Below are 9,837 nucleotides of genomic sequence, written 5' to 3'. Positions count from 1 at the left end.
CACCACCATGTCCTCACTCACCCCGGGTCAGTCCTGCTCACTGCAGTGGGCTGAGCACCACCATGTCCTCACTCACCCTGGGTCAGTCCTGCTCACTGCAGTGGGCTGAGCACCACCACCATGTCCTCACTCACCCCAAGTCAGTCCTGCTCACTGCAGTGGGCTGAGCACCACCACCATGTCCTCACTCACCCCAAGTCAGTCCTGCTCACTGCAGTGGGCTGAGCACCACCATGTCCTCACTCACCCTGGGTCAGTGCTGCACACCACAGTAACAGATCCTGGTGACATTTAAGTCACATCACACCACTAGTCTGCTCATAACTTCCAGAGGCTCCCACCCCCCAGAGTAAAAGCTGAGATCATCACAATAGCTTCAAAGCCCCATGAGATCATCACTCCCTGCTTTTTTTTTTTTGGAGACAGAGCCTTAAGCTGTTGCCCTGGGTATTTGGCATCACAGCTCACAGTAACCTCCAACTCCTGGGTTCAAGTGAGTCTCCTGCCTCCACCTCCCAAGTAGCTGGGACTATAGGCACCCACCACAGCACCCTGCTATTTTTTGTTGCAGCCATCATTGTTTGGTGGTCTGGGCTGGATTTGAACCTGCCAGCTCTGGTGTATGTGGCTGGTGCCTTAGCCTCTTGAGCCACAGGTGCCGAGCCGCCCCTCAGCCTTTTCTAAAAAAAGTTTGTGTAGCCAAGTTTATCAACCATTCCTTTAGATAATCAAGTTATTTTTTATAGTTGTGTGTCTTTATTTATTTATTTATTTATTTTTAGAGTCAGAGTCTCACTTTTTGCACTCAGTAGAGTGCAATGGCATCACAGCTCACAGCAACCTCCAGCTCTTGGTCTTAGGTGATTCTCTTGCCTTGGCCTCTCCAATAGCCGGACTACAGGCGCCTGCCACAACGTCCAGCTATTTTTTTGTTGCAGTTTGGCCCCGGCTGGGTTTGAACCCTCCACCCTCAGTATATGGGGTGGTGGATATATGGGGCCGGCTGCCTACTCATTGAGCCACAGGCACCACAGGACAATCAAGTTTTGTGTCTTCCTCTCCCCATATAAGATTTTTTAAATTCTCCTATGTTTGCATATTTTACATGTAAATCTTTGGTTGTTTTAGATTTTATTCTACATGAGGTAGAAGTTCAAAAAAAAATTTTTTTTTACCAGAAAACTACCTAAGTGTCCCTGATCTATTTATTGAATAAATACTCCCTTTGATTTTTAATGCTAAATGAGATTCTATTCTTTGGCCATACCATAAGGTTGAGAGGATTCCAAAAATAAATATGTACCTTTTATGTTACTGTATATTAGTATTAAAGTTGGATTTAAGGTGCCATTACTGGTGAAGGTACCGTTCTCCACGCTGTGCCATTAGCTAGACATGGAATGCACATGCATTCTACCTGCATCTCATGCACATTTGCAGAATAATCAATTTTACTTCCAACAAAATCACCTTAAATGTGTATACATTTCTGGCACCCCCATATTTACCAGTCCCCTATTGTGAGGCATCAGGATTATTTCTTTTGTTTGTTTGTTTGTTTTTTAGCTATCTTATTTTATGTTATTTTATAGACAGAGTTTCACTTTGTCACCCTTGGTAGAGTGCCATGGCAACATAGCTCTCAGCAACTTCAAACTCTTGGGCTCAATCGATACTCTTGTCTCAGGCTCCCAAGTAGCTGGAACAACAGGCACCTACCACAAGGCCCAGCTGTTTTTTAGAGACAGAGTCTCACACTTGCTCAGGTTGGTCTTAAACCTGTGAGCTCAGGCGAACCACACACCTCAGCTTCTCAGAGTGTTAGGATTACAGCCGTGAGCCACCGTGCCCAGCCTCTTTTTTTTTTTTTTTTTTTTTTTACTATTTTAAATAGTGCTGAAGTCGGGAGGGCATGATGGCTCACATCTGTAATCCTAGCACTTTGGAAGGCTGAGGAAGGTGGATCACCTCTGCTCAGATGTTGGGAACCAGCTTAAGCAAGAGAGAAACTTTGTCTCTAAAAATAGCCATGCATTGTTATGGGCACCTGGAGTCCCAGGTACTTGGGAGGCTAAGGCAAGAGGATCCCTTGAGCCCAAGAGTTTGCAGTTGCTGTGAGCTATGCCACCATAGCACTTTGCCAAGGGCAGCAAAGTGAGACTCTCTCAAAAAAATAATAATAATGCTGAACCATATAAAAGTTCATGTCGGGGGCTCCGCGCCTGTGGCTCAACCGGCTAAGGCACCAGCCACTTACACCTAAGGTGGCGGGTTCGAATCCCCAGCCCGGACCCGCCAAACAACAATGATGGCTGCAACCAAAAAATAGCCGGGCGTTGTGGCGGGCGCCTGTGGTCCCAGCTACTTGGGAGGCTGAGGCAGGAGACTCGCTTGAGCCCAGGAGTTGGAGGTTGCTGTGAGCTGTGATGCCACGGCATTCTACCCAGGGGGACAGCTTGAGGCTCTGTCTCAAAAAAATAAAAAAAATAAAAAAAAATAAAAAAATAAAAGTTCATGTCTAATTACAATGTTGAATCTTGTACTAAAATATTGAATGACAATAATGTTCCAACCATATTGTATTTTCATGATCTCAAATTGTATGGTTATGAAAATGAGAAAGAGCAAATGATCAGACATTATCTTCTGCTTTAGGAATTATTGAACGGTTCCAGAAAAGTCACTGAATGTGGTGTGCAACTTCTAGTTACAGAGACAGAAAAGTTGGAGATTTGTTTGGGGAAAGTCTAAGAAGTTGGAAAGTTAATGTTTTCTAAACCTACCTGAAATCCTATCGTTCATTACTTCAAGGTGAGAATTTGCATCTCCAAGAATACTTTGTAAAAATATAAATGTCTTTGGGTAAACGTGATATTAAGGATGTGTGGCTGGGCACGGTAACTCCTACCCATAATCCCAGCATTTGGAGAGGTCAAGGAAGGAAGATCACATGAGGCCAGGAGTTCAAGACCAGACTGAGCAACATGAGATCCTCATCTCTACCAAAAAAAGTCTGAACATTGGCCAGGTATGGTAGTGTGTGTCTGTAGTCCCAGCTACTCAGGAGGCTGAAGGAGAAGGATTGGTTTGACGTGTGACTCCCAATCTGAAAACTAGCTGAGCTTGAAGGGTTAAACCAATTTTAAGAAGCCAATGAAGAAAAAATATAGGGAAAGTCTAGGTGGTGGTTTCTCACTGCATTCAGAATCTTAACTTGTTCAAATTGGCTTTGGATAATGAAACAAGCAGTCTTTTATAAGTTTAGTGTGGAATCTTTATTGTTTCAAAATTTCTCACCAGTCATGTCACATTTCAGTTATGGTTTAAATGTAGTGAACTGTATATTTCAATCAAAATATTTAAAGCTTCTAATTCTAGAGGATATAGAGTTGAAGTAGAAATAATGTATTCACAGAAATTATATTAAAATCATCTATATTTGAAAAACACTGACTTGGGCAATAAGAACAAATATAGCATTAGCTGAATAACAGCAGTTAAACTAAAAAGAGATAAATCAAAATTACTCCCAAGGAGAGAGAACACAGATGTCCTGCTGTGATTGGGGCTATCCAGGTCACCTGCTGAAAACCTGGATCCAGCCTGCAGGTGAACTAGATGCCCGAACCCTCATGGCTTAGCCCTCCTCTGCTCTGGAGGACTTGATGTCCTGATTCAGGGCATGCCCTGATACTTTCAGACCTCTCTGCTCAGGGCTGCACTTGGAACAGCAGGGGCCCCTTGAGGAAAGGTAGAGTTTAAACTCTTTTCAGCCGATTTTTGCCTGCTGTGACCGTTTTCTCTGCTTTGCTCATTGAGCTAGGTTTCTCTCCTCAACAGAGCTGCCAATCAACTTTCCAGTGCTTTTTTTCATGACTGATGCTCTGTCTTTGAAAGGAGGAAGTGGTTCGTTCTGCCCTCTTCCGGTAGGAGTCGCACTTCTGATGCATGTAACTGGTTTTCATGCACTGTGGGAAGTTTCTTCTCTATTTCTGAGTGGTAAATCCTTCCTCAATCGAGTATCTGCAGTGTTACTCTCAGTTCTTGAAGAAGCTCAAGAAGTAAAGTTGTGGCTCAAGTGGCTAAGGTGCCAGCCACATACACCTGAGCTGGCGGGTTGGAATCCAGCCCGGGCCGCCAAACAACAATGACAGCTGCAACCAAAAAATAGCCAGGCGCTGTGACTGGCACCTGTAGTCCCAGCTACTTGGGAGGCAGAGGCAGGAGAATCGCTTGAGCCCAGGAGTTGAAGGTTGTTGTGAGCTGTGATGTCACAGCACTCTACCCAGGGCAACATGAGGCTCTGTCTCTAAATAAATAAATAAATAAAGTTGTTTTTTTTTTTTTTAATTGCAGTTTTGGGCCAGGGCCAGGTTCGAACCTGCCACCTCCGGTATATGGGGCCAGCACCCCACTCCTTGAGCCACAGGCACAGCCCAAGGTGTGAATTTTTAGACCGTAAATAATGTTTGCTCAGGTTGAAGACTTTATTTGACCTCAACTCTTTATTCATTTGATTTTCTTTACATCATTTTTACATGTGGTATATGTCTTTTTTGCCTTTTACCCTTTTGTTTTTCCTTTCTTTTTTATTGGCCAGGGCTGAACCCACCACCTGTGGCCTATGGGGCCGGCACCCTGGCGGGCACCCTACTCCTTGAGCCACAGGTACCACCCAGCCTTTTATCCTTTTTAAGAAAAGCATCATGAGTTTCTTCAAATCAGGTTTGATTTTCAGTCTAGGCGATCTTGGTTTTCTAATTTACTTCTTTCAGCTCATTTCAAATGCCCATCATCTTGGTAATCTTTTCTAAAGAAAGGTGGCAAGCTGGCCTTCAGTGCAGTTTTGGATTTTTTTTTTTTTTTTTTTTTTTGAGACAGAGCCTCAAGCTGTCGCCCTGGGTAGAGTGCTGTGACATCACAGCTCACAGCAAACTCCAATTCCTGAGCTTACGTGATTCTCCTGCCTCCGCCTCCCAAGAGGCTGGGACTACAAGGTGCCCATGACAACGCCCAGCTATCTTTTGGTTGCGGCCATCATTGTTGTTGGGCAGGCCCAGGCTGGAGTCAAACCCACCAGCTTAGGTGTATGTGGCTGGCGCATTAGCTGCTTGAGCCCCAGGTGCCGGGCCACTTTTGGATATTTTAACAGGCTTTTCTCATCATTTACAACTTGTTTCATCATCTGTTGTAGTTTCAAGCATTTTTTTTTTCCTATACCTTCAGCCCCACACCCGCTCTTTCCATCCACAAGCTCCTTAGGAAAGCAGCTTGTCTTTCTTGAAAATGAATGTTTTTATCCAAAATATCCATGATTTCCCCAAAGCAATTCTACATTCTGAGATGCTTTTAACACATTTTTGGCATTCGTTTCTTGGGAGTGACGGATGGGGTTTTGATGCTTCTTTGAGTGACTGTGCCCTTGAAGTCGAGCCATCATTCCCTCATGACATGAAAAGTTTGGCAGCTCACTTTCTTGTTCCTTTTGGAGAATGACTATGACATCCTAAAGTCAAGATGTCAACCTGTTCAGACATTTATTAAGTCCTGCCAAAAATCTGTCTTTGTAACTTCAGAGGACTGGCCTCCTCTCCAGGTGACTTTAAGGCTTTATCAACTTGTACAATCAGTCTAATTGATTACACTGACTTTATGATATTCTTCAACCTTAGCAGAAAATCCTTTGACAAGCTTTAATTCTGCTCAAAGTGCACTGGCTCTTTGCTATAATAGTTGGAGCAGCATGTCCCAGAGTCCCCCAGAGAGACCCAGAGACTTAGGCTTTGTCTTAATCATTCAACCCCCACCATCAGAGTCCTGCACTGTGGCTCCAAGACCAGCTGACAGGGGGAACATTTGTGTGGCAGTCCACAGGCCCTCCATGGCTACAGAGGATGCTGCTTCTCTGCCTTGGGCTGCCAGTATTATGTGGGCCATACATGACCACAAGAGACCCTGCAGCTGTGGAGCATTCTGCTTCCAGCCCAAACAAGTGGTATCCACTTGTGCAGGACAGGCCATCAATGGGTTGGGGCCCAGGTTTCAGAAAATTGTGCTTTCTAACTTTGCTCTGCTCATTGCAAAAGTAGAAAATGGTATTATTAATACAGTGCATTTGGACCAATGCGAAACACTGATTGCCAGCAGAGGAAACCCACTGTGAACTCTGGCTAATCCCTGCCTGGCCCTGTAGGAAGCCTAAGGGACCAAAGCAGGGCGGTGTGGTTACCCATTCTGTGCCCACGGGCATGTCAGGACATAATGGTGGGGCATGCTGCTGTGGAGGACCCCCATGTCCACACCCCTACGGGAGGTTCATTCTCCTGTGTTCAAGCTTTCTTTGGCAGCAGAAAAGCCTGATTCTACCACAAGTCACAGGATCACCCTCTGCTGAAATTTCCCCAACTCATTTATGTTTGCTCACACCAGGAGGGCAGGGTAGAGCCTTGAAAGATCTCACCAAGGATACAAACTAACAGCCCTGGATTTCAACATGGACTTGGTAATGTCTTAACATTTCCTGGATTTTCTATGGGGGTAGTTGTACCCTTCTAGTCCACATGTTCCTGGATGGGGAAGACTCTCCTCCAGTGTTGACTTAGTGACCCAGACCCCTTCCATCATGTGGCCCTGCCATGTTTAGCATGTGGCTCCCAAGGTTGCCCTGCAATTGGTCTCCGGTCCATGGAGTCATCTTCAGAAGTGTGACTGCCTCTGTAGAGAGGATAGATTATTTTGTCAGCTGAATTTACCACTATCTAACATCTCCCTCTCCCCTCCCATCTCACCCCAGACTCTGCCATGCCTGACTCTTCCCCACTGCCTTTACCAGCGGAGATGAGATTTTTGGCAGAGGCTGGTCTGAGATCCTAGGGCTCCACATTCAGGCCACACTGGCCCTGTGGACAAAGAGGATGGAGGCTCTGAAGAGGCTTGGGGGAAGAGTGGGAAGTGGTCAAATTGTTGTGTAGCAGGAAACCAATGCAGACAGAAGACTCCAGGCACCAGTGGATTAGAGGAAGCGGGTTTATTCCCACTGGGGGAGAACTTGGAAGACTTGTGTCTACAAAACCAAGCCCCCCAACTCTATCTCTTGCCTCTCTTTTATCCACTTTTTAGGGCACGAGTGCACGTGAGGGTCATAAAACAGAGAGAGACATGATATCATCGTCAAGGTCCCGGGCTCAAGGAGAAAGGTGAGATTGGCTTGTGCCCTTCAGACGGTTGGACCACCTGCCCTCAAAGGCCACGGAAGTCCAAGGAAGTTACTAGGTTACAATCTAGGCCCCACGCATGCCAAGGGAGGAACATACAGATAACAGAAATGTCTGCGGCTTGGCTAAGGCCTACACAGGGCGGCTAGAGCAGATTCTTTTAGCTCTGCTTTTACTTTCTTGCCTCAGTTGTAGGAAGACAAGGCCCAAGGGAGAGAAAGAGCACCCAAACACCACGTTTATAAGAGGAAGGGCTTTACTCACCAGCTGGGAGCTTACAGCATACAAGAATTCCAAACGGCCATGCTCCCTGACTGGCTTGGTCTTTCCCTTTTCATTGACAGTTAAAAAGTTCCACCTCACAGGTACTCCTCCCATTGGCCAGTTTGAATCAAGCTGGAGATGCTACAGAACTATAGGCCCTATAGAACTACAGGATTTCACAGAACTTGGAAATTTCCAAGTTATGGATTCCCAAGAGCTGAGTCACCATGGAGAGGACCTTATAGGTGTATCCTTGTGGTCTCCTTGAGAAGACCTGTTCTCCTAGACCTCACCCTTCTCAGGTATCTTTTCTCAAAATGTCTGATGAAGTGACAGCCATTTCATATTCATTCATTCACTCATTTAAAAATGAAATGGTTATTTCAAAGTATCCTATCTCTAAAGAATTCAGTCATGGTGAGGCAAGAAAGTAAAAGCAGACCTAAAAGAATCTGTCCTAGCTGCCCTGTGTAGGCCTCAGCCAAGCCGCAGGCATTCTTGCTGTCTGTATGATTGTAACCTAGTAACTTCCCTGGACTTCCGTGGCCTTTGAGGGCAGGTGGTCCCACCGGTCTCAAGAACGCAGGTGAATCTGACCTTCCCCCTTGAGCCCGGGACCTTGAGGATGATGTCATGTCTCTCTCTGTTTTATGACCCTCACGTGCACTCCCACCCTAAAAAGTGGATAAAAGAGAGGCAAGAGATTGAGTCAGGGGGCTCAGTTTTGGAGACATACTGGTGTTCTGAGTTACCCCCCAGCTGGAATAAACCGGCTTCCTCCAATCAACTGGTGCTTGGAGTCTTCTGTGCGTCACTTTTGTGCTACAATGGCAGGGGAACAAAGTAAGTTAGAGAGGAATTTAGTGTTGGCTGTTTGGTTTGCAGGTAACAGAAATAAAGCTGGAAGTAGCCAACACCAGATATTAATACATTAGCTTCATGTAAGTTGTATTTTACCTACATTAGTTTTGAGCCCAGGGCTTTGTGAAGCATATACAACTCACATGTCTCTTGCACATTGTCACAAGAACATTTTTTTCCTTGGGGTCACAGTGTTTTATTAGGTTAAGAGATGTATGAGTTATATGTTTCAAGAGGCCCTAGGCTCAAAACTAGTGTGAGTTAAATGCAACTCATATGGCAGTTAATGTGCTTGACCTAATAAAACACCATGATCTCATGGGGAAAAAAAATTTTTTTTTCCACTAGTGTGGCAGTTCATATGTTAAAGTAGCCCACAAGTTTCCTGTGCTCTCAGGGCACCCCGCCAGCTCTCCTTTCCTTTGCTCCACCGTCGGGTGCCCACAGGAAAGTACTAAATTTAAGAATGTTTGGACAACTCATTCCAAGTCACCTGTAGCCTCTGAAAGAGGAAGAATATATTTTGACAATTATCCATGCTGTGTCGGCAGTGTTGCATCAGAGCCAAGAAAGCTTTATGAAATGCCAAAATGTTCCAAGTCAGAAAAAATAGAGGATGCTTCTTTGTGGGAAGAAGCAGCGTACCTGAGCTGCAACACTCCTCAAGAAGTCATTGCAGTGAAATCAGCCCTGAACAAAGGCTCAGCAGTGGCCTGGCAGGCAGGCATTCAGCAACCTATTTGTTCTACTTTTTTCCCTTGTAGGGATCCTGGAGATCAACAAAAAGGTTGATGCCTCTCCTCCCAGATTTTCAGGACCATTACAGATGCTACCTTGTCTCATGGAATACTGATTGTAAAGTACAGCTCCAGACTAGGCAGACTCTATAGTTTCCAAGCCATCACTGAATAGCTCATGCAAAAGAAATTTGACTTAGGATGTGCATGCAGATGGGGTTGGGACTACTGGAACTGTAGGAGAGGGTCCTTTTGGCATTCCTTGTAATATTAAAATCACAGGCAAAAAATAGGATCTAAGAAATGGAATGTTGCTCTCTAGAATCTGACTAGATCTATGTCCATCCTGATGCTGCTGATAGAATAATATCTGTTGGTCCAAATCAAGTCAAAGTTTTAAAGCTAACTGAAATCGAAGATAATAGTTCTCAGCATCAGATCTCTGAAGATTTTGTTACTTTGGCCAACAGGAAGAAAAACAAAAATGAAAACTTATTCACAGTTACAGTTTCTGGACATGTAGTAAAAAAAAAAAGTTTTCACCTTCCAAATGATGCCCCAGAATAAGAGACTTTTAAAATTGTGAACTATGAAGATTGTGGACAGCGGGCTATGAGATAGCAGGGCCCTCACAGCCCAGGAAACATTCAGAGAAGGAACCCCCAATTGCTTCTCCTCCGTTCTTCAAACAGCCACATTCCTTTCTTCATGTTCCCTCTGCCAGAAGTCAGGAATCCCTTTCTTTTTGCTTTTTTTTTTTT

General features: G+C 44.9%; 1 pseudogene; it reads left to right on the top strand.

Moving 5' to 3' along the window:
• Window positions 1-8,305: 8,305 nt before the first annotated feature.
• LOC100964513 overlaps window positions 8,306-9,837 on the top strand; it is a 3,183-nt pseudogene continuing 1,651 nt past the window's right edge.

Source organism: Otolemur garnettii, unplaced genomic scaffold, assembly GCF_000181295.1.
Source record: "Otolemur garnettii isolate 467f Iridium unplaced genomic scaffold, OtoGar3 scaffold00006, whole genome shotgun sequence".
Lineage (NCBI taxonomy): Eukaryota > Metazoa > Chordata > Mammalia > Primates > Galagidae > Otolemur > Otolemur garnettii.
Note: the sequence above shows the minus strand (reverse complement) of the source record. Positions and strands in the feature narration are given on the sequence as shown.